At 36.0% G+C, this 25,670-nt stretch overlaps 2 long non-coding RNA genes across 3 annotated transcripts in view; one reads left to right on the top strand and one right to left on the bottom strand.

The window, feature by feature from the left end:
* Window positions 1-25,670, top strand: part of LOC112986153 (uncharacterized) — a 48,720-nt gene that overhangs the window by 15,190 nt on the left and 7,860 nt on the right. The window contains exons 4-6 of the long non-coding RNA XR_010388930.1: window positions 2,456-2,584; window positions 15,811-15,923; window positions 22,169-22,352. This is a non-coding gene — a long non-coding RNA (uncharacterized LOC112986153). The remainder of the gene's footprint in view (window positions 1-2,455; window positions 2,585-15,810; window positions 15,924-22,168; window positions 22,353-25,670) is intronic.
* The window catches only part of LOC112986154 (uncharacterized), a 48,673-nt gene that overhangs the window by 15,255 nt on the left and 7,748 nt on the right, over window positions 1-25,670 (bottom strand). The window contains exon 4 of one of the 2 annotated variants that reach the window (XR_003259944.2): window positions 17,885-18,374. The exons of the other annotated variant lie outside the window; for it this stretch is intronic. This is a non-coding gene — a long non-coding RNA (uncharacterized LOC112986154). Of the gene's footprint in view, window positions 1-17,884; window positions 18,375-25,670 lie in introns of those variants that run through there. 2 annotated transcript variants of the gene reach the window in all.

The following is a 25,670-nucleotide window of genomic DNA, read 5'->3' as shown; positions in this document are numbered from 1 at the left end:
CTGCAGAGGAAAGTACTTTGCGTTTGCTAGAGAGAAATTACTTGAGCATGTATTTTAAATTGAAAGTGTTCACAAAAACAAAGTGACCTAAATGAAACTATCGTAGTTATTCATGAGCTTTGATAATTCCTTAAATTTGATCAAGAGTGGGGGAAATTATTACTGAAAAAAAGTGTTCAAAAATCTAGTTGATCATAGTTCCACATTTTTTAGGAAGCTGATTACTGTGTATTTTCAATGAAATTGAAACAATTTATTTCTAGAAAGTGAATCAAACCCTGTTCAATTCATGTAATGAACTGAGTATTGTGACTGCAACATTTTCTTCCAAATCTCAGTGGAACAGCTGTTGAGTTTATGTAAACTGTCACAGGTCATTAGACTTTCTGTTTATGATTTTCATTGTATTGATAGCTGAACTGTTGAAGCCTAAAGCTAAAGGGGACTTCTGCATGTAGCTTGAGAGGCAATGTTCAGAAATATTCATAGTCAAGAATCACACAGAAAGAGAATCAGTGAAAGACTATGTAACATCTAGAATGTCATAGATTGACTATCTTTTTATATAAAGAGAGAGAGAATAAGTATAAAAAATGGTGGCTTAAATGTACAAATCAGAGCAATAAGTGAGCATTTAAGTCAAGCATGTATCTAAATACTGGTTTTACTGAGACTCTAAGGTACCTGGGTAACTTCACTCTTGTGAGAATGTTGTCTAGAACTCCAGCAGGAACGTGCCACAGTCAGCATTTGCAAATGTGATGTTTTTCCTTCTAGCACTGAGGGATCCAGGATATTTACTTATTCCATTTTTACGAAAGTTTAAGTTTTCTTTTGATTCTTCTAATAAGGCACATAGGAATGATATTTATTTCCAGAGAGAGGCACATCAAATTGTAAGAATGAATATCCATTCTACCAGGTGGCTATGGAAGTACTATCATACCTGAAATACTAGTAATCTATGTTTCATGACTCAGTATTAAGCTTATCCTTATCCCAGATAGTCAGTTTTATTGTTTCCACAAGGGGTTGACACGTGATTTGCATTTCTTTTGCTTTTACTTTATCTCCTCTACAAACAAGCTACAAATTTCAGGAGCTAGTGTGGCTAATAGAGTCTTCCTTTCATTTACATGAAAAGGAAAAAAGGGAGAGGAGAATATCTGGGAAACTAATAGAAGACAAACAACTTTGAAGCTGCAGAGAAAATAATTATACTTACCAGAGTACAACAAGTTAAATGTATCATAAATGGGGTCAAATAAAAATAAATGTACAAAACATACCAAATCAGACATGCCCTTATTTTTCTATAATTTTATAGTTTAATCCATCTGGCTTTTTCAGGGAAGTGCCTCATATGCCATGATTATTACTAGTGACAGCTGTCATTTGTTGGTAGTTCTTCCCAAATTGCTCAAGGCAATCAGATAAACAAGCCTGCTTGCCTACTGTTACCAGTTATTACTTGTTCAGTTATGCCTTTTCCTTCATGTCAGAACTCTCTCCTCTGGCCACCATACTCAAGCATTAAATTAGGAAACTCAGATATGATTTGTGAAACATATATAGACAATGAAATATTGACTCATTGATAAATAATGTTTCTACTTTAAAATATATGCATTGATGAAATGTAAATATATATTCCCTTAAATATCATCATTGTTTTCATGCAGAAGCCTTTGTAACATTTCTGGAGAAAGATCAGTCAGATGGGGAATAGATACAGACTAGTTACCTCTATCTGTCCGCCTACAGTAGCGGGGAAATGATAATTCCTAATATTCTTCATGACCCATCATCAAATCTGTCACTTTGAAAAATAAGAATAAGCCGTCAAATTAATTTTTCTCACATTGATTCTCCTTTGCCAAATTCATTAGACTTTCCTATCCCTGCATAAGAAAGCCCAAATACTGACCTGGGTAAAACCTGGCAGAAAAATGCATTGCCTCCACCAAGTGACTCGTTTTATATTTCATTGTTTTAAAAGGTTTCTTCTGTACATATTTAATACTTGATGGATATATAGAGACTAATATTGAAACAGAGAACTTAAAAAATGTTGACTGCTGACTTCCATGATTCCTGATAAGATAACCTTTTTTAATCAGAAAAGAATTAACAGTTCAATCCTAAAGCTAGACTGATCAGACTTTTTACAATACATGAATAATTGCATAAATACTAACATCTGTCCAAATACTTGCGGTTAACAGAAAGCATGAATTTGTAAATGCTTGCAAACAAGATTCTAGCAGGGGTTCATCAGTGTTCTTGCAGATGTGTTGTATTGTTCAAATTGACAGTATTAGGCACAAGATCTATTTGAATCAAAATTGAGCTTGTATCTCATTATCTAAAATACAGGAATTCTGCATGTATCTTCCATGCTTCTAATACTTGATAGCAAAAACCTTGAACTGACTACTTATTGTCTCTTTCTTAGCATTTCAGCTAATTCAGAGAGACCAGTGTGCTTCAAGCTTATCACTTTCACTGAGAATGAAGACAGCTACAAAATAATTATAGACCTGGTAGCTCACAATGTATTGACCCAGGAAGATAGTCTCATGTGGTAAGTGATACAAAATTTAAACACACTTGTAAGCATCAAGGAAGTATGCAGGGGCCATCAAAATTAATTACGTTTGAGTGTAAATTGTGGAAAAGCGAAATCTCCTCAGGGAAGGATTTGGGAAAGTGCAAAATTCTTCAGGGAACCATTGAAATCTGCATTGCAATAGCTTGTTTCCTTAAGTTTCCTTAGGGATTATACAGAATTTATAGTCAGGCTGTATTTTTTCATAGTTACACTGCCTATGCCAGCAGCACAAAATTCCTTCTTGAATGAGTACATTCCATAAAAGTGATTACAAAAATTTGGGGATTCATGTTTTCATTTCCTTTAGTAGTTCTATAGAGACAACTCTTGTTAAATAAGTAACCAGGGAATGCACATACAATAACAGAGAAAGATAGGAATGAGTCTGTGTATTTATCCTTCCCTATGCTGAGGATATTTAGAAAATGCTATTATGTTTTCATGCATGCTGTACACTATTTTATGAGAAATACTAAAAACAGCATCATAAGATTGACATTTACTTGTGCATGTTTTGGGTGTGATGCACAAGGGGAAATCCTGAAAGCCTTCAGTATAAACAATAACTCTTTTTGTGGAGGGATCAATCAGAGACTGAATTTTTAGTCTTAACTTTTCTGATGTTGTTGCTTGGGAATGAGGTACTGTTATCAACACAGAGTGAGATCTTTCCTTTCAAAGCAACACACAATAAAAGAAAGGAAAATCTGACCTCATTTGTCAGTAGCAGCATTGAGATGAACTGCAGCTCTGACCTATTTCTCCAGAGTTACAATTATCTGCTGTAATGGTACCACTTTACTTTTTAAATCCAGGATTACAGTACTTTGGGATTTAGGGAAGTTACTCTCTTCCTAGTTACAGACCTTGTTACTTCAGGGGCAAGCTCCTGTGAAGAATGAATGAATGAATGAATGAATGAATGCGAATGACCAAAGACAAGGCAGGTGATCATAATGAATTTGTAATTTTCATTTGAACATGTTTTTACATATATATATATTTATATATATATATATAAACAGAACAATCTAAACTGAGGTCATATGGTGAGGCATTTGGGTTTTGTTCATTTGTTTGGTAACTGTGTTTTGTGGAGATATGATCAGCCTCTCTACACAACATGGGTGCTACAAATATTGAAGATCTTAAGAAGTCATTTTCTAACGCATTCAGGACCAAACCCCTAGGTGACAGAAGCTGACATAGCTGCCTTTAAGTCAATTCAATACCTGTTTAAATCAATGGAAGGAAACTGAATTACATTACATGAGAATATGGTATTTTAAAACTGATGTTGTTTTATTAACAATTTACCCAACCTTACCAAACTTTTTTTTTGCTGAGTTTCATATTCATCTATGTCACAAAAATGAATCTAAAGAAAAGTGTTCTTATGTTTTCTTAAAGTGAATTTTCCTTAGTAAGTACTCCATCTTCAGAACATATCATTTGTCTTTTTTGTTTTATCACTCAGGATAGACTTCAAAGCAACACTGTGCTGGTAACAAACGTTCCCTAGTGCTAAGCCCAGTCATGCCAAAATCATGAATCAGGTTCTTACAAAGCATATGATAGTTCTGAAACTGAGTTTTCAGGAAACAACATATCCTCTCATTTACCCTCTGTTTTTTAGCATACCTTAAGCTTTTCCCTAACCCTTAAACTCTGGTAAAATATATAACACCACGATTCTTATACAATCATATGCCAACTGTCATATTATTCTCTAAATCCTAAGTATGAGCGAAGGTTAACTCTTCAGTTTCAGCAATATACTACTTAGTTCATTCAGGAAATTCATTTCACGTAGGTTAGGCTTATTTTATTCGATCATCTTATTTTATCCATCTACAGTTTAATGGAAAATTATTTCCTTTTTTGGTCACAGATCTACTCCATACAAGACGATCAAATAAAATGGTTGTTCAGTGCTTGTTTTTCCCCTGTTGCCTTTCATCCCTGTCAGTAAGATGCTATGAGCATCATGCACAGAATACAGAATGGCCTCCTAGCCATGAATTTTAAAGAGAGAAACTCTTTCAAGGGTTACAGACGGCTGAGTTCAAACAAGGATAAGAAAGTAAACTATAACTTGAATTCCTTTTAGTTAGGGGCTTTATTTGTTTTTTGATTGTTATGTGAAGTCATTAAGTTTTGCTGTGAGGGAATGATATTAAATGCAGTTTCAAGGAAGACATTTATGGCTCCATCCCTAGAGGGCTGACACGCAGGCTAAAGCATCTGCTAGCATCAGCTAAATATGCAGGGGAGAATAAAAGTACTTGGAGAAACATTAGGATAAGCTTTGGCAGAGGCAGCTGAGAAAGATAAAATATTGCTGCTGTTATTTAGGAAAGTTACTTAAACAAATTTCAATTTTTTCCAGTCCTTTTCCATCAAGGTAGCAAAGAAGAGATTCAGATTCCACTAATGGAAAGTTTCAGAACAAAAGCAAACAGAAGATCTTGCCATAGTTTTCTCAAAAATGAGACAGAACATTTTCATTACTCCTGAGTGACATTTACTCAGAACATGCAAAAGGTGGGTGCATTTGAAATGACAGGACAGTTCTGCTATGAAAATGAGAAAATACACTAGAATCTACAACACTAACTAGAAGAATAAAACAAATGTTACTTTTGTTCTCTGAACAAAGCAACTAAGAAAATACATCAGAAGAGGCACATTACTAGATTAGTCTATTCAGTCTTGACTCCCATCTCTCCAGGGAATTTCATGTCCTCTTTGAATCTTGTCGATCTTAGCGTAGCAGTAATGTGCATTTTTAGATAAGACTTTTCTAATATATTTTTCATGTGTATACATACACATTTTTTTGATACCAAGACATATACATTAATACACTAGGTAAGACGTCTTCCATTGTATAATCATTTACTTATTACTATTATTATAATCATTTACTCTTCATACCAATAAAATACTTACATGCTTTCAAGGTCAAGGATATTTATAAATATTCAACATTGAATATTTATTCAATATATATTCAATTAAAATCTTAATAGTATCAACAGATATCTTGATAAAGTCTTAAGACTGCAAAGTTTGTCCTAAAGATTTCAGGATATATAAGTTTCAATTAGAAGAAACACACATTTAACCCTATCGTCTAGCTGAACTAACTTGAAAGTCTTATCAGATATATTCAGAGAATACAAATAGACTGTACTGTCACTCACTCTGCCAACATCAGTTTCTGCTGACATCAGATGAATTCACCAAATTCCACACAGTGTACTCCTTGCATGTCTTCACAAAGTAAGACACAAGTATCAAAATGAAGTTTTTGGTGAACATTACTGTATGAGGAAATGTCTTTCCCAATTTCAGTCCCTCAGAAGTGTCATCCATTTCTACATCAAATAGGGCTTATTCTGAGTTAAATGTCATCCACCTATCCATCATTGCATGTCTGCTACAAACTGTAGTTGTTGGAGAATGTCATCCTCTGAATTCCTTGTATTGCCAGTAGTGTAATAATCTAATAGAAATAGACACACAGACAAAAGTATGTATCTCTGTACGTTTGTATAGGTGTTATATAGTTACTCATTCTTACATGATGGAATATTTTAATATTAGGTAATGTTTCTAGACTATACACAAAATTCACAATTAGGAACCGTATCTCTGATGGATATTTTCTCAGCAGTTTGTCATATTCTCCTAGAACAGAACAGTTTGCTACAAGGAAATTGTGGCAATAATAATTCCTTGCTAAGAAATAATATAAACCCAGTTTTTACAATGTAGCCCAATATATTTTTCATGGTTAAAACCGTATTAAAAAAAATTAGCAATTATATTTTAACATCACTATGTCTTAAATACAAGAGTAGATAAGCTTTAAAAAAGTAGTAAATAGAGCTTGTCAATTTTTAGTCAGATTTCAGAGTGTGAAATTTTGACCAAAACAGGGAAACATTTTACAATTAACTATGAAACTTGACAGGTTTTAGATGTCAACTGCTGATTAGAAACAAATACGTTAAAAATCTGAAGTATGTGACCAGTTCACCCCTTTTCTCATATTTTCCTGCTAGCTTTAATGGTAATTTTTAAAGAAAAGGAAATAAAATTTGTGTTCACCATCTGTTATCTGACATTTGAAGAAAGTCTTTGTTTGCCCAGTAATGAGACAGTTAGCACCATTTGGGCTATAAATCATTAGGCCCTAATTTGCAAAGCTGGTACATTTCTAAAGGCAAAACAGATAATGCCCTATATAGAAATGGCCACATCACCCAAAATGCAGAGCCTCATCCAAGCATTAAAATACAAAAGAGATGGAGGAAACCTTTCAGAGGAATATACATAGGGGGAAAAAGTGCTATGAAATGTAAGAAAAGAAAACTCTGCCAAGCTCTACAGAATCATAGAAAGTGTTAATGACCCAAGGATTAGCTTTTCCAAAACTAAAGGAAAGATACAACTATGAAGAAAGAAGTTCTCCTAACACAAACATCTAATCAGGAAATAGCATATACCAGCACAGGATTATCCCTGAGAGAGGAAAATTGAGAGGATTTCCTATCCTAGAAAACACAACTTCAACTTTCTACCTAACAAGAAGTTTAGAAAAAATATTCTCAAGTTGACTTGACAATTTCACAGAATAATTAAAAGAAAACAACGAAAAAAAACAACCCAAAACAGGTGTTCTTCTGTATTACAGGACACTTCATATTAATGAATCATACGCATTACAGAAACACCCAAGGGCCAACTAATGGCCCACCTGAGGGCCAAGGAATAGATCACAATTGTGCTAGGCACTGTGGAAACACAGAGCATTAGACAGTTCCTGCCTCAAAGAGTTTAAGCTGTAAACAGACGTAGGGTGAGGAAAGTGGTAGAACGCAAAGTCAAAGTGAACAGTGTCATAGTAGTAAAACCAATGGACATTCATGATTATTTCCTTTGTTCCAGGGTGGTTTACCTGGGAGGGGATTAGGTAATCAAATGGAAGGGAAATGAGAAAGCCAGAAAAGATAGAGACTACAGCGGAGGAATGGCAGTATGTGTGGAGGAGGACTGAAGAGAGAAAACTGTGGGGAACACAGAGCAAGACATGAGGTAGACACTTCAGTCAATGCTACAGGAAGGTCTCTGAATGTCCAGAAGTCCTGGCTTATCTTGGGTGTGCGGCTGCTCCCAGCCTCTCGCTGCCTTCTCTCTTCAGGTTTTCCCAGAGGCCACATGATGATGGCGAGGGAACATATCATCTGGATCCTACTGGGTGTGAAAGGTTTCCTCCGGACTCTCTGGGCCCACAAAATGCCCCACACTGCGCTGCAATTTCTTTCACCCCTGTGCAGCATCTTATATTTTGGCTACCTGTATAGCTCCTCTTACCAGCTAGCTGCACTTCATGAGAAAGCATACATTCAGTATGAGTAACTTTAACACAATGTGAAATAATTTGCAATCTTTTGTTACTCATCTCAAGGTGGCTGGGCTATGGAAATGTCATTGTTCTGAGTCAGAATTTTACTGCATTCAATGAACTTAAGTACCCATTGAACTTTGTATGTCCACTAGATGTCTGAGTATCTAGTTTCCTCACCAGCTGGAAACAAGTGATTGGAGATATACAAGGTTTTATGTTAATCAGATGATGGTTATAGGGATTTGTGGTGCTAGGATACATCAGAAGATAGATAGATATGTTGATATATTCGTTTTTAGCAAAAATAGAGAAAGTAGAACTCATTCATTATGATTTCAATGAATGTAAACAGCATTTGGATAAGATACCTGTGAATAATTTTTGTTTATGTTTCTGTGTTCATTTTCATTTGCTCTATTTTTTATGGGATTTGTAGTATGCCTCAACATTGTCCAACAGTACAGACTCTGAGGGTTACATTTTGAAGTCTGTGAAGTTCATGTCTAAATCCATACTTTCAACACACCTAAGTTACATATGAATGCATCTTGGTGTCTTTACCTGATATACTATAGGTGTACAACATAACTTCCTGTATTCTTAGATTAGTAGGTTACTACTGATCTATTAAAAAGTCAGCACTTTGTAAACAGACTTCCACAATGAAGAAATATTTATTTTACACAGACCACAGAAATTTTTACATGTGTAAGAGCAAAAACTTGAACTTAAGAAGTGACTGTGTCTTTCTGCTTTCTGTTAGTGAAAATGGCATACAGTCTGCACAGTACATGAGCGAAAATGGAATATGTTTGTTCTTGAGATATTCAAAGCTAATGAGGTGGGAGGAGGAATAAACAAATCTTTGCCCTCAAGGCTATGTTAAGAAGGCACCAGGATTCAGTGACTGAAAGAGGAAATGGCACCCAAGTGGGGGCCATTCTCCAAGATAATCACCTCTTTGATGAAACAGTCTATAAAGGGTTAGTTTTAGCAGTTAGGCTCTGGGCAAAGAAAATGCAGTGCATAAGCTGAGTAAGCTCATAAACTGTTCAGAGAGTTTGCTTAATCACAATATCTTAACTGTCTCTGGCTCTGAAAGAATAATTTACTAAATAATGTTTTTGATGTTCTGCCTTGGCTGTGGCTCTCCTCTTTCCTTCATTACTACAGTTTTTATTTGCTTGCTCATGAGGGGAAAAGCAATAGGTAAGAAAAGCCTAATTGAGGAAAGATTAATGCAGTTCCACAGGAGAATAAGGAAATGATTTATTCTCTCCCTCCCTTCCACAGATGTCTAGTTAGGGACACAGCCTAGCCTTACATATGTACCTTTATTCATTTACTTCCTTCTTGTCCTCTGGGAGAAGTCTGTCTCATGTAATGTATAGACTTGGCTTCTTTGTTTGTCTTCATGTTAATACCAAGATGCATTGAATGCTTACATATTAGTCTTATTCTCAGATGCAAGTGAAGAGGGTTTATCTATGTTGAAAAATATGTCCATTTGGCTTGCCACAACTAGGAGTTACCATAAAGAAAATGTTGAAATTGGAGCCTCTTAGCTGGCAAGAAATGCAAAGGTTTGAAAGAGTGGGATCCAGCAGAGTTGCTGAAATAAAGCATGAAGTCCAGAAGAAATGGGCAGTCTTGTGATCCTGCTCTATGATTTTCTTAAGGTGAGAGTCAACTAATGCTGGCAAGCATTAGTGAAGGAGGGAGGAAGGAAATATTTATTTTAAATAACAGTTTAATGAAAGGCTATGAGAGGAGACAAAGAGAACACAAGAGTATGATCTAATTATTTATATAAATAACTCGGGCAAGGGGAAGGAGCTTGGGCCAAACACTGCATGTATCACTTTCTTGCTAACTATGTACTTAAGGCTGTGGTATATCAGAAGCTCCTTTATAGTTCTTTCTTGAAAGGAAGGCTTTGAAGATCACCCCATGGCATCACTGTAAAACTTCCTTCTGTCAGAGGGACAGACTTTTACATGAACACAGAAAAGGGACTTCTTTATTCACTGTTAAATTCAAAACCTGCCGTTGACATTAATAGGCCTGGATCAGATGTTGGCCCTTTTTACCCAGACTGTTATATTTACAGAGCACGTCTGTATTTTTTATACTCAAAATGACATTTTCATTTTTACTTTCTGTAACAGAGCAATGCCACTGTTCTTTGCTTTCTAATATGCAACCTATTCTTTCTTTCACCACCTCTCATCTTGCCAAACAAGTTACTCCTGGAAACAAAGTTTGTGATACTCCTCTTACTGCCTCTCAAATTGGTTGAAGCTGTCATGGACAACATAGTGATCAAAGGTATATTTTAAAAGCTTTCAGTGTTTTAAATCAGCTTGCCATGTATGTATTTTTGTGCCCTTTGCTGCTCTTCCCTAAGTTTTCACTTACATTCACTGCTATCACCTTTCTCCGTCTTCTGTTTGTTACGTGGGTTCACCCATGCTTTGGATAGAAGGGTATGTTGTTTAAAGCAGCAGCCTGACTTCCAAGGAAATTAGAGTAGCAATATTTATATTGCTTTATTGTCACTTTCATTACTTTCAAAGCCAGGCTACTTTTTAACCAGCACAGTCTTCTTTCTCAAACCATGTCTGTGGAGTTTTGGAGCACCTAATAAACATTTTTATGAAGTTCTAAATGATCAGTCTCATTTTTGAGTTTAATTCTTTTCTCTTATCTCTTTTGGCATAAAATTGTTTTTTATTTGTAAAACTGTCTCTTAAAGACTAAAATATACCATCATTCTCTGTTGGAACTGACTTTTCAAGTTAGGGAACTCCTCTGTAATTTGTGGAAATTCTAAGGCCATTTTCGTAGTAGAAGCCTGAGGCTGCCATTCAAATTATAGATACTGAATTAATTAAGTACAATTACAGGTACTTAAAGAGCTACAACTCCTATTCTTAGTGTTCAAGGATGGTCTTGTAGCAGAAACTAATGATGAATTCCTCTTTGTGCTTCAGTTTCTTGAGCATTGTTCAAGACAGTAAGTATCCAGATTGTCAGCTCCTCAGAAAGTGATTTACTATGTTTTTTTATAGAGTACTGATCTTCCTTCCCTTTTACCCACTTGATTCTTCCTCCAACCAGTGATTTAGCAATCTGCTTAAAAACAAAACAAAACACAAAAAACTTCACACCAGATGTGATACCAGTTAAAATGGATGCATGATCTTCAATACAAACTTCCAATTCTTTTTACTTATCAGTCACAATAGAAGAAGAGAATGTCTACCCCTCACTTTTGCTACATGATTCCTTGATATTTTTCTTGTCATCTTGATTTTTGATAAGTGATTTTTGCTATCTCCTTCTTGTTTATACTTTTCTATTCTGTTTTGGCTTAAGAGTCTCCTTACTAGTCTACCCTCCCTATACAGTTCCCCATAACATGAGAACTATCCAAAATGTCTTTAAACTTTTTACGCAGCCAGTGCTGCACTTACGGATTTTCTGTTTTCCTGTGGGCCAGGAAGAATTTCTAATAGCATCCTTTAAATATTTTCTTCCATGTCCTTCTGAGTTATCTGAAATATTATTTCATAATCTATGAGGTCATAAATGCCACTAGGCACTATTATCAGTGGAGATTTGCCTGTCAGCTCCAGAAACATAACACTCCTCTACTCCCACCTCATGTCCTTGTTCAAGGAAAACCATTCATAATCCTGCTGTTTTCTTTTTACTGCAGAATCGAAAATTAATCTCAGTTCATTGTAAAACATGCTCAGCTCTCCAGTTGGGATGCTCAGCAATCCTCATCTGTGCATTATAAACCTCTGCACTCCAATCCACCAGATCAGCCTTCTGGGATATTTTCTGCACAGCCTAAAACAAAATCAAGAAAGCAACCTTCCCCTGTGCACCTCTTCGTTCCCTTCAAAACTCCTGTTAGTCAGTCTGTTCCCTGTGGACTAAATTTATATCATTTGGTTGATTCCCTGTATGAGCACTTTGATCATATTTAATACTTTTGGAGAAAGCAGATAAGATGGAAATTTGGGAGTTATTTCTGAACAATGATGTTCATTTTAAATAAAACTCTTTTGCTGAAAGGAATTAGTAATTATTTTCAGCTCATGAATAATCAGTAGTATTTGAAAATGCTTTCCACTGATCCATCTCTAAATAAAACAGTGACATTCCTCCTCTCAGTCTTAGATCAATTCACAGAATTTATCCTCATCTCCCCCAAACCATCCAACCTCCAAAACTTAACAGAGAGTCACAATGAAGTAGTCAGCAGGCCACAAATACCAGCCCTGGGGGGTTGTCATGACTGTGAGTAAGCTATTTTACTGCTCGATAGATCACCAGGAGACATTTTAACCTTAGCAATTATTTTTCTCAAGGTCAATGACACCATGAAAGGAGCCAAAAACTTATTTCTTTAGACAATTATAAGCAGAGATTACTCTTGACCTTGATATTTACAGAATCTCAATCATCAAGAGGCTTGCAGCTAGAGGTTATATGGGTCTCCAGAGCCAATCCTGCCAAAAGTTTGGAAAAGTTCCAAAATAGCTATAATCCATGATTTCATTGTGCGTGGCTAATTGTTTTTCCTGAAAGAAAATCTCACATATTTGGCAGGTAGCTTTGTATTAGAGAGATATCAAGGATTGTAAATCCCTGAACAGCTATTATTATACAATCAAACTTTGTAACTCATATCTCCCCCATAAATACAGTAATATGCTGTTGAAGACAGAAAAAAATAATGGAATTTGGAGAATTCCAGAAACTTGAGACCCTCTTTTAAAGGAATGATTAGTTAGAAAACATATCAATATGATATAGTATATGTACATATATGCACCCTTTCTAATTTCACTCAGTTAAGTAGTCAGCTAGTTCATCAATAAATGGAAAAAACCCTCTATAAAATTTGTATTTCAAAACTAAATGGGGAACCAGTCATCCCACAGAAACTGTGTCTTTCTGTCTGACACCAGGTGCCAGTGGAAGGATGTGACAGATAAGAGAGAAAGCACTGGTAAATCAAAAATCTGTTCTGCTGTACTTTACTCATGCCACAGTCCAAGCTCTCTTTTCTTTGATAGGGAGTCTCCTCTTTTGGACTAAATCTTCCCTAAATCTTGGATGTCTAGTTGGATGTCTGAGTATCTAGTTTCTTCATCAGCTGGAAACAACTGATGGGAGACAGACTTGGCTTTATGTAAATCAGATGATTGTTATATGGAATTTGTGGTACTAGAATATACCAGAAGATATATAGATATGAATATACATATATATGTATTTTAAGCAGAAATAGAGAAGAACTGGTGAGATCTCCTCCCAAATAGTATCTAGATTTTGTTTTAACCGTATTTGAGAAAGAGAAAAATCAAATCAGAACAGCTGCCAGGGGAAGATTCTAGGATGACAGGGAAATGACAAACTTATTTTATGATAGGAGACTAAAAACAAGGACTGAAAGAGAACACCATTGCACTCTCAACACAGCAGTGATATTAACAGCATTTAGGGACAAGTGTAATAGAAACTAAAGGACAACATTGGCACAGAATAGAATGGCTACAAGCTGAAAATGAATACACAGAGGCTTGACATAAAGCTAAGATTTCTAACCATTAATGTTATATTGGCATGGAACAGAATTTCAATTTGATTAGCAGAAGAAGGAGGGAGATGAAGTCAGGCTATATAGAAAAAGGCAGTGTCAGATGCAGCTGTCTTTGGTAGCAGATACTAAACTAAAAGACCCAGGAACTACCTTCTAGTCCTGTATGTGTAATTCCTGTGTGTGGCAGGCCTAGAACAAAGGCAGAGCTTGCAGGCAAATTTACTTGCAAAGGGATCAGATAAAAATTTGGAAATGATACCAAGTAGCTTATACATTTCTTGATGAGATTTCCTGTTTCCTGAAATTTTGTTGCCCATGTTGCAATTTCATAGATTAAATCCATTCTGTGCATTTTTGTGGATCTGATTAAAAAGAAACAAACTATCAAATAATCAGTTAAGCAAGCCTATTTCTAAGTTAATGAAAGGCAAACAGTGATAAAATAGGGACTGCTGTTGATGGTATGAAAGAGAACCACTTTAGTTCTACATGGTATTTGCTCTCATCAGGCTGTTTCCCATTTCCCCTCTCAGAGACTATTAATTTGGTAGCATTAGAACTAATCTGGTGAATCTGTGCATTTTAAATAGCAAGCAATCATTTAGTTTTAGGCCACTGTAGATTATCATAATCAATTTATCCCCACTTTTTCAGTGAAAAATTTGTCACAAATCAACTACTCCCCCACCACTAAATTCCATCGAGAATATTCTTTGTTGAGAAAACTTATCTGAATCTTTGCAATGGATATAAAACTCATAATCTGAAAATAGTCCTTTATGTGCATATATCATGACCTAATAAACACATTTTCCCTACAGCAGTACCCTCCGTGTTTCTTAAATTGTTCCAGATTTTTATCAAGAAAGACAAAACCTTTTCCAGGCTCAAAAGGAAATGGAACCCAGGTGTTTTACACTGTTCTTCCCAAGTTCGTTTTTACTTTTTTTTAACTAAAACCGTTGGCCAAAAGCTTAGCATGTCAATCATCTCTTGGCTTTAGATCTGTTGCAGAGGTTATCTATTTCCTACATGATTATCATCGAACTGCATATGAACTAGATTATTTTTCCTGATCTGGGATTCCCTACAGGAGCCCATTTATTCTCTGCAGCTATCTTTCCAAATGAGCTCTTTCAGCTTTAATGTTTACCAGGTAGTTTTCAAGCTATCAACAGACAACCTCTCCAGAAGGCTTTGCCGTAAAGTTGGCAATTAATCACAGGCAGGGCTGAACCCAGGTCCCTGTAAAAGCTAGCTGCTCTGTGACAAAGCCATTACCTGCATTACATTTGGATTCATAGTTATTAAAGCCAGAAGAAAGCATTAGATCACCATGTCTGACGCCCTGTATAAAACGGACCGTTACATTTCATGCAGTTACCTCTGAACTAAGGCTAGCAACTTGTATCCGATGAAAGCATATTTTTGAGAAGGGTACTCGGTGTTGACTTAGAAGCATCAAAAGATAGAGAAACATTCAGTTCCGGAATAGTTTGCTTCCTGTTCAGTTATTCGTAAACACTGGGAGGTACTTCTGCCTTGAATTTCTCAGTTCTTGTTATTCTGTTCACCAGCTCATGGTAACTTAAATTTTCAATTTGACCTAAAATTCCAACTGACAAACAATATCTGTAATGCACATAACTTTAACTATGGCATTTGCTTATAAATAATTTTCATAAAAGCATATACTTTCCTTCTATATAAACACATAAAATGATTTTCTTCCAAGTAGAAGTTCACTCATTAAATGTCTCCATCCACCTGAAAAATATCTGAAAGACAAAGCAAACCTACAGTACCAGGAAAAACAACAGGGACTGATATTTGACCCTACTTGTTAAGAACAACACAATGTATGAGAAAGAGCATCTAAGCCTCAACTGAATGTCCTCATTACTAGCTCATCTTTTTCACACAAGAAATCTGTAATGTTTTTGTGAGCTTGCAAAAATGTGTGTATTTGGTAGAACCAGCGCCATTACTGATACTTGGTATGATTCATCTTTTTTACTTCAAGAAGAAATGACTGAACCTTGAAAATGACTGCAGGGAGGGAGAGAGAACTACACAGAACTACTTTGCTTTAATCATCCAAAAAAATGCATTTTCCTCAAGTCAGAAGTTTCAAGGTCAAATAAGTGTCGTATTTTTTTTCAGGTGAGATTGAGAAGGTGATGAAAGAAGCAACACAGCTAGAGTCCTGTCTTCACGTTGTGAAGTAAAGAAGCAATCTTCCATCACAGATGAACTTATTCTTTTACAGATGATGGGTGAGTTTATTCATTAAGCTACTGTTGTTCATACTTCCAGAGATGTTAAATTATAAATGCAGATGAGAGGGTACCTTAATGCTCAGAAAAGAGCCTTTCTAAACTCTGTGGCAGGGCTGTTGAAGTAAATACAAAGCTTCTCTCTCTGCGAATTTCCTGGGGCATATTAATCCTTCACTTGCAAGTTTGTCAGATGAAAAGCAGCTTGAATAGTTTGAGATTTTTTAATGGTCTCTGAAATACAATCAGTGCTGTATACATAGCAGATAAAGCCAGCTTCAAGATACCAAAAAGCTTACATGATGTCTCTTTCATTTGCAAAATACTTAGCTGAGCTGCTATTGCTCAGAAAAGTGATGGCTGAGACTGAGGAACAGACCATCACTTCCACTTACAAGCCCATTAGTCATGGCTGGCAAACAAGACCACTGTGAAATAAGAAACTAGCTTGTCTAGGAGGGTAAGCCAGACAATTAGTTGCACATACATGACAACTACTGCGGGATACATAAACTAGTGTGTTTTATTAAACTGGCAGCTATAAGACTGGCTAAAGTTACCTCTGTGTCAAGAGTTCAGTAAAACTATCTGATGAACTATTTGTGAGTGCTTTGAATGGCTTTCCTTTAAAGAAACATCTTCTGAGATACAATATAGCTCTTTGCGAATCACAAAAGGTCACAGGCTTCCATCCATCCCTCTTGGCTATTTATATATGCAACATATAGTATGTATTATTATAAAAGTCAGCTGTGCAGGATGGTGGGGAGATGACAATGGACTGCAGATAGCAGCTAGGTTCTGTACTCAAAAGCATATATGGCATTTCCTTTTGCCACTGTGAGAGACAGAATAGTGGGCTAGATAGGCCATCGGTTTGACGCAGCAGAGCATTTCTTATGTTCTTATGCTAGTTTGATCCTACAAATCCTTCCTTATAAAAGCAATCTTCTCTCATGTAAGTAGCTTTGAGCACTCACGCAATATATGATTCTTTATCTGAGCATCAGATCCATGTTTTTTACAAGACAAAATGGGTCACCATCATTTTTCTGTAAGTCTGTTTCACTTAACAGATCTACACCAAAGGTGAATCTGTTTTGCTGGGTTTAAGGGGGAAGCCTGCTTTTCTAAGCCAAGTACTTTGCCAGCCATTTCTAAAGCTTACCCTACCAAGAGATGCTACACAAAAAGAACACTCATTTTTTCGAAAAAATGGGAGAATGGCAGCCTAATTTGATGTAATCACTGCAATGTCTCTTCTGAAACTTAGGCAGCATTCAGAAATTGTTCAGATTGTTCCTGTTCTGAAAGGTTTGCTGAATTTCACATTTGAGCATCTATTATTCAAATCTTTCTTTGCTTTTATTTTTCTCTCTGTTTTTAAATTAAATTTGTCAAAATCAAGGCTTTTTAAAACTATTTCAATCAGTGTAATATTTTCAGAAAGAAAACTTCACAGCTGTTTTCCACCTAGTTCTGAAGTAAGAAAGATATAAATATGGACAGTGTGCAAGAAGTCACACACTGAAGCAATATTTACTTCTATTCTGTAAATGGTCAAAGTAATTTTATATCATGGGAAAGTTTTATCTCCTTTAGATACCAACAAATAACATTCTGTTAATGGCAAGATAAGATTTTCATATTGTAAAGAATTCATTTTTACACATTGGAGTTGTGACACCTACAATATGAAGGTACAAAAAGTGCTGTAGGCTTTTGGCAGTCTCATTTTAATTGCAATCATTTTCTCTCCACTTTCCCACCAGGAAATCCAAAAGAACCGTAACTTGCTCCATGCAGATTTAGGCATAAATGTGAAAAGTGAATAGGCCAAATATTCATCATCACTATATGGAAGTCGCTTGAGATTCCCATGTATTTTGTAGATATATAAATATGTAAAAAAAAGCCAAACAATTGTGGATGTCACTGAAATAGATGATTAATATGTGGGCTTAAAAAATAATGCATTATCATGATAGGAACAGAAATATAAGAAAAACAGAGCATTTATTATTATTGTGCAGAACACCAAAGAGATGATAGAGGGATGTAAAAAAAGACTGCACATTTTATATTTTAGTATTTCAGTTTTACATTTTAGTTTACTTACAAACTTTAAATAGTTTTCAGTAAGCGAGTGGAAAGCAATACAAGATGGATAGGAGTATGAAATGAAATGAAATACTAAGGAAAAAAACTTGTTAATGATTTACAGTGTATGATCTGACATTCTTATAAAAGAATTTAAGCGTTCTTTTTGTATTTTAACTCATGTGTAGATGATTGTGTAAATCTCTGTCAAGTGAAGAGGGGCTGAAGAACTCCATCAATAAGGAAGCAATGTAGAAATGGAAACCTGAATCAGTATTCACTTAGGTCCATTCATTTTGCACTCATTCGGTACTGATGTAAGTGAATCCTTAATTCTGAAGTGGCTTGTGCCTAGAGAAAAGGAACGGAAGAGACTGTTATATCCCCATAGACAGCAGCTGGTGGGGAGTGTGATGCTGTAAAGACATGGAAGGCATGACTAAGAGATGCAAAACCTCAAACATAACAGTTTGAACTTCAGGAGCAGTAGAGAAAGAGATCCAAGGAGAGAAGAATACAACCCTCAGGAGAAGAAGTGATTTTACTAGCATATAACCAGCTAAATGTGGGTCAATTGATATAAAAGCAGATTCCTGTGATGAAGAGTGGAAGGTTATCAGAGCATGGAAAGATATTTTCCCTTCACCAATTCATTACTTTAATGTTAGAACTTAGGAACTGAGGAGTGTAAGCTCAAACTAGCTCACATGCTGCAACTCTTAACGTGGTCTTTTTAAAATAGAAATGATATCTGATCTCCCTTTTAAAAAAAGGTGTCTTGTACAAGATGTTCCGGATCATATTTTGTGGTCAGAAGCTCAAACAGCTTAGTATGATCCCATCTAGTTTTTTTCATGAGATTTCAGATTCCTCTCTGTATGTGTCTTTGTGTGGATTTAGCATGACAAACGTCTACCCCAAATTAGCTGACATTATGAAAAACTGAAATCAGGGACATGAAAACCAACTTTATATTGTAGGGTAGCATTCCAGCTGAACCACAGAAAAATATCATCATATGAGGACTTAGTCTTCTAGCTTTAGTTTATATCAGCTGCCTGGCTTCAAGAATTAATTATATTATGTCACTTAATGTACACTGGAAACATAATACTAAATCACAGACACTATTTCAAACAAAAAGACTTCTGAGAGTTCCTGGCTTCAGACTGCCTTGGTCTGAGCTCTGTCTGTGCTATCCTTCTGCATGAAATGTATATAAAATATAAATACATATGAAGCTCACATGCTTCAAACCATGATTAAAAGATACTGGGAAATGTGAATGTTAGACCAGTGTTTGCGCAATACCTAATCAAAGCCCCAGTGTTCAGACTGCAAGGTTGCATTAAGTTTACAAAAAACCTCACCCTCCCCACTCCCAGTTCTCTCTGTCTGTCACAGGAATCGGTTGCTCAGGTACAATTGCTCAGGTACTGGTACTTCAACACACACATTTCAACAAACCCACTGGTTCTAAAAATCTCTTGGGTCTCTGGAAAGGTAAACAGCATTTTAACACACAGCCTTCTGGCAACTAATGAACAGTACATCACTCCACATCTCATAAATCTCCATGAAGTTCATGCATTCTCTTCTGAGAATGAATAACTAATAAGAAGGCTTTTCTTGCCAGTCATTGTTGCCCTACACAAAATGATTTAGATGTGGAAGCTCCTATTAATAGCATTGAATGAGCTACTAATTGGATGGTTATGTAATGGCATTGCTATAAAACCTAGTTTGGGTTTAACACCTTCTGTTTTCTAAAAACAATGTTAAAAACCCCACACAAATTCATGGTTAGCAGTACATAATATCAAACAAAGACTAAATACTGACCAATCTTTCACAACTCAAGTAGAATTAAACAGGAAAAAAATCAATTCAGTTATCTTAATTCTAGCAGAAATGAGGTGGAAGTGAATCACTCAACTGATCTGCTGTTTAAAGGGATACTTTAAACTTTCTTTTAATACCTGCCCCCGCAAATATTGAGACAGAATTCAAAGCAGGACTGTTTCTGTGACTTGTGAAATCTCAGAAAATTTTCCTATTGAAAAATGGGCTTTGAATGAGATCTAGTACATACAGAACAAAGTTTATAGAGAAAGAACTACCAGAACTACCAGAAGATTTCTCTAAGACACACACTGGCAAAAAATCATGTACTAGTACTAGGCACAGATCTGAAGTTTTTTTACTGACAATACAGACATACCTGTATAATGTGACATTTTTTGAAATAACTCCAAAAAAAAAAAAAAGAGACAGACAGAGAGAAGCAAATATGGATGGCATTTTGTTCCCTGCCCTATGGAAGGACAGAAAATTGCAGTCCATTAGGAGAGAGGCTTTTAGCTGGAGCAGCTTTCTGCAGTCCCTCTATTCTTGGCTATTCTAAAAGCTGGAGCATCACTAACGCAATGTGCAGCATTAAGAACTTCACCTACAGATGAAACCCAGCTGCTGTCCCCTAGCCATGAGAATGTTTTCCTCTTGATACACCAAATGCAGCAGCGTGCAGAGCCTATACCAGGAAGAAAGATCCCCTCAAAGGTTTGTAGTTGTATGTATATAATAATATATAAAGAGGTAAAAATTCTTGATCAACACTGTGCCACTCTAATGCCTCTTGGTTTAATTTTTGACTATGAAATTACCTCTTACCACTGTGGCAGCAATTGTTGTTTGATCAGTGTTATCTATAACCTTTTGTTGCTGAGATAAATCAAGGCTGTCAGTCCAGAACTGCCTCCTTAATGAAGCAGCGTGGGATTCTCACACAAGCAATGAAATGAACATTTTAGATGTCTATCTATAAACACACGTCCTCATGTTTTTGCAAGGAAATACATTAGGTTGCTTCTAATTGATTCACCCCTTGGGCTTTGGGAAACCGTACGAGCCATAGGGAGCAGTGTGAGAGGAAAGTCAGGTGCTGTGACAGCAACATGACATGCACGTAAGGGAATTTAGCCCCTGAAACAGACAGTGGGTATAGCAGAGTGCATTGTTCTGCAGAAGGCCTGACATACCCTATATATATATATATAGTTTGATGAACATGCACCAGCACATGGATTTCCTTTGTCACGTGCAGCAGTTTTACAAGTGGTAGTATATTTTCTGTTGTGCTCTCTTTTATTGCTCTTTATCTGCCAAGAGACACTACATTCAGCTATGCTGACTCCATGTTATTGTTAGCTCCATGCTATTTTACAACATCTAGATGATGATAAAAAACCTGATATATCCAGCACAATGTATTAGGAAGGGTTTACATCAATAAGGAAACCTCCACTTCAATTCCTTCATTGTTAAAGCAGCTGGGGGAAGTAGTTGTAGGTCTTACAAAGATCATTTGACACATGATGTCCTAGCACCATTGTAATTACAGCAAGCATGCCTAAAAAGCTGTGATAACTTAGGAATCAGCAAGTGTTGAACGGAACAAGGCACTATATAAACCAAACAGGAATCTGGGTGGTCCAGATGTCTTCCACATGTATCCCATTAATTATCAGGATTTAGAATGTCCTATGCATTATGTAAGTTTATATCCAGCCTATTAATTTCAGTTGAATATTTTGGAATCACAGTGTGGCAAATAATACCAGAATCTTTCCCTAGAATAAACTATGGGCATGCTCTCCTACTCCTATGTATCAGGTGAAATGAGTTTTCTCTTAAATGTATCTTTTCACTGGCCCTATAGTTCTTCGGTGTTGTTACTGCTGTTTTGTAATTTCGCTTGTGTGAGAAGAAAAAGGTATGTAACAGCTCCTCAGAGTAGTACTGCTATTTTGTATTTCTGTTGTAGCACCAAAGGGTTCAAATAGGATACGGACTTAGTCTGTCACACATTTCACTGTAGGATGGACTTTCTTCAGACCTATAAAGTTTGTTCACATATGCTGGTAATTCATGACATCTATCCATGCTTATAAGCTCTTTGCGTATGTGTAGTATAACCAATACTATTTTAAATATTTTTAAATACTTTAAATACTGTCCAAACCTTAAAATGCTGTTTACATTTTAAATACTTTTAAAATGCTTGAAAGTAAGTACCTTTAAATAATGCCTAAATATTGGAAATTTTTCCTACGTCTGATGTCACATTATTTTTTCTTCTTTAATAGTGCTTTTTTACCCTTTGCATTGCCTGCCTTTCTCCAAGACTAATGCCACCTGCAGCAGCTTTACCATGATGACATTTCTTAGAAGGTGTTAACACTGTCCAATATATCTAGCTACAACCAGCTCTCTGTATGTACTGCTGGTCATGGCTTTTCCTGGTGTGTGACAATCCAGGCTTTCTCATTGGTGAGTACATACAATTCCTCTACAGTATTAATGTCTATCACCATTTCCTCCTGAGTTTATAGACTTCATTTCATGTGTTAAGATCGTATTTTAATTGATTCCTGACATTTTATGGTGATGGCCAAAGTTCATGAGAGACAGTATAAATGAGAACTGTGACCTCTAGGCTGGTACTTTCAATGACAATTTTGCAGTCAGACTACACATTTGCATGGAGAAATATCTGCTAGTGACACCATTTTGATGATATTTTGTGAGCCCAGCTTACAGAGTATTTAGAAAAAAAGTGTTCCTAGCCCTTCTGGTATTGTCATTAAAAGGAAGGAACACAGCAAGGTTGTGACTGCAGAGTGACTAAGGCTGGCACAGAAAAGCCTTCCAGAGTGATTAAGCTATTTAGGTGCTCTTTATCCATTTGTGGTATTTGGAGGGAGGAATCAGAGAGAAAAAGCATGAGCTGAAAGGAAGATGGTTTTCCAATGAAGAAATTGAGAAAATACTTCTCAGCAGGGTATCATACAGGAAATACCAACCACTCTTTGTCTTCCTTTAGGCTGTTCTAGGTCATTTTTTAATAAATGGAAAGACTTCCCTGTAATTCTGAATTAGAAAGATTCACTAGATAGAAGTCAGCATGGGGAAGCAGTTTTCCTACAGCTTGTGTCAAGCTGAGGATAGAAGCTTAAGACAAACATATTCCATTTCCATATTGGTTGTATACTGTGAGAATGGGTTATTCCTCTCAGAATTGCTGCCAAGTGAAGGTAAAAAGTAGACTGTATAAGAGTAATTCCTACTGATCTTAAACAACAAAGCTCCTGAAGTAAAGACTGAGGCTCTCATTGCACCCTTTGGTACTGTTCTATGCCAATAATCAGTAATATGTGGTGTGGTAAAATGCATTCAGAAAAAATAAACAGACAAAAACAATGACAGTTGATTCTGGTATATTAATTCTGGTATTCACTGTGATAAATCTATATTTACAGATAAAATAAGTAGTAATAGTATGCATAAAGCTTAAGTGAAAACATTCCATATGTCCAATCATTACCTGGGGTATGAATCACTCTATATTTCATAATAATTACTAGAAAAATATTTATTTGAGGCAGAGCTTAGATACCATTAAGGAGATGAATCTAATTCCGCAGGCTCCTATGCCCTATATTGGCAATCAATTTTGTTTGAAATAAAAATGATAGTAGCACATCCATTGTATTTCCAAGTTCCAAGAGAAAACCTAGTGCTCCAGGTGTGAAAAGTTCCTTCTGGTTTGTATGATTTATTTGGTGCTAACATATTGAAAGAAAGAGTGCTGTAAAGCTGATAAAGACCCAGGCTGTAATAAAATATAGTCTTTTCAAAAGCTATTTGCAATACTTTTGTTGAAGTCTCAGAAACAAGGGAAAGAACCCTGCCCAAACTCAGCTAGCTAGAGATTCTGAGCTCTTCATATTGCAAGCTGCATGTATGTGCCCCCCCAAAAGTAGCTGCATGAGCCAATTCTTTATTATTTGCTGTTTCCAAACAGGTGTCCAATAAAACTGCCTATCAATTCCAATTTTGATGGAGGCTTATGTATGACATTGCCATCTGTCTAACAGGAGTAATACTAAGGTCACCTTTTGTTTTATTCCATTCAGTGAAGGGCCATTACATAAGAACTGCTTCAGTCACCATCAGCATGAACTATATTTGGATTATTGTAACTGAAAGGCCTATATTCCTTTGTTCTATAAATTATCCAGTTACTCATCCATGCTTAATCTGAATAATAATGATGAGCAGAATAAATATTGAAATTGCTGATTTTGTCCCTTGCCTGAAAATACTCTCATTTGGTCAAATGTCCCACTGTGAAATGTCTCTGTTCTGAGCACAGGAATTCTGAAGCCTGGGTTGGTGAAAACACATGCTCTTAAGTGACCCAAATGTAAGCAATAACCAAATGCTTATTAAATTTGACACATATCTGGAGAGAATGCAGGCAGTAAAGTCTCAGTTAAAGAACTGATGGGATCATCTTTAATTTGCTCAATAAATAGAGAACTGTAAAGATCATTACAGTAGCTTTTTGTACCATATAAATAGAGAGAACAAATATCATGTTACATATAAGGGATACATAGTGGTCACATTTATAGCTGCGCCTTTATCAAGATCTTTCATACTACAACAATAGATGTTCTGTGGAGCCTGAGATAACCTGGTAAAGGAAACGTTGCGAAATGTTGGTGCTTTTGCAAATGAATAAAACAGTAACAAAAAGAAAATTTTTTTTATATTACTGATTTACATTTTGCAAATTAATTCCATTTGAAAAAGAAACTGAAACTTTCCTTATTCAAATAGTTCTGTTCCAGTGAACTGATTTAGACAGTTTGCCCTTAATTCAAGGAATCATTCCTACTTGATGGATTTGGGTCAGTAAATAAGAATATATTTCTTGCTTTCAATATTCCAAAGTATGTTGAGTGCAATACATCAGAGGTAAGAAATGGCATTCTGACAATGTTAAATTAATCTGAAGACTAGCTGATTGGAAGTTTTACTTATCGTTATTTTTACATCCTTTCACTGTTCTTACTATTAGCACTCCATGCTGCCTAGGTCATTAAACCAATTACTGCATTTCTCCTCCACTTATATTTAAAGCCTCTGCAAGTCTTACACCTCCTTCTTTCTCAAAAGTCAAGCTTCTTCCCACTCACCAGTTTCAACACTAGCCTATGCAGTGGTAGTTTCAATAGCCTCCCCCTTTCTGACTGAATCTCTCCTGCCCTCTCCAATTCAGTATGTCAAAACTACTGCTATCAAAATATTTTCCTTTTCTCAGCACTCTGAGAATACTCCCTTCCTTCTAAAATCTCAGTATTGACTTATTTCCCCATAAAACCCAAACATGTCTCTTCACAACTCTGAATAGTTCATTACTACTTGGTCTGACCTCATCTCATCTTGGAAAGCCAATGCTTAGTCTCCAATGTTGTGAGTGTGTGTGCAGGTTTGGGGGGGCGGGGGGGGGGGGGAAATGTATTACTATTAATTTCCTTCTTTAATTTTCTTCCTCAACAGGATGTGCTGTATCTAAACTACATTTTTGATAAAATTACTTCCAATGACCTCCCTCATTTGTCTCAGGAAGTGCCTGAAAACATTTACAAAACAATCACCAAAACCTGCTTGCAATGAGGATTCAGCACTACTTACATGATTGCACACAATTTCTACCATATGAAAAGAGATGTTTTGAACCTTATTATAGGTCCTTGCTTTTTTATCTCTGGTTAGACCAGCATAAGGGTTGCTCTGACT

This window comes from Dromaius novaehollandiae, chromosome 4, assembly GCF_036370855.1.
Source record: "Dromaius novaehollandiae isolate bDroNov1 chromosome 4, bDroNov1.hap1, whole genome shotgun sequence".
NCBI classification, from domain to species: domain Eukaryota; kingdom Metazoa; phylum Chordata; class Aves; order Casuariiformes; family Dromaiidae; genus Dromaius; species Dromaius novaehollandiae.
This window is presented reverse-complemented; position numbering and strand designations above follow the sequence as displayed.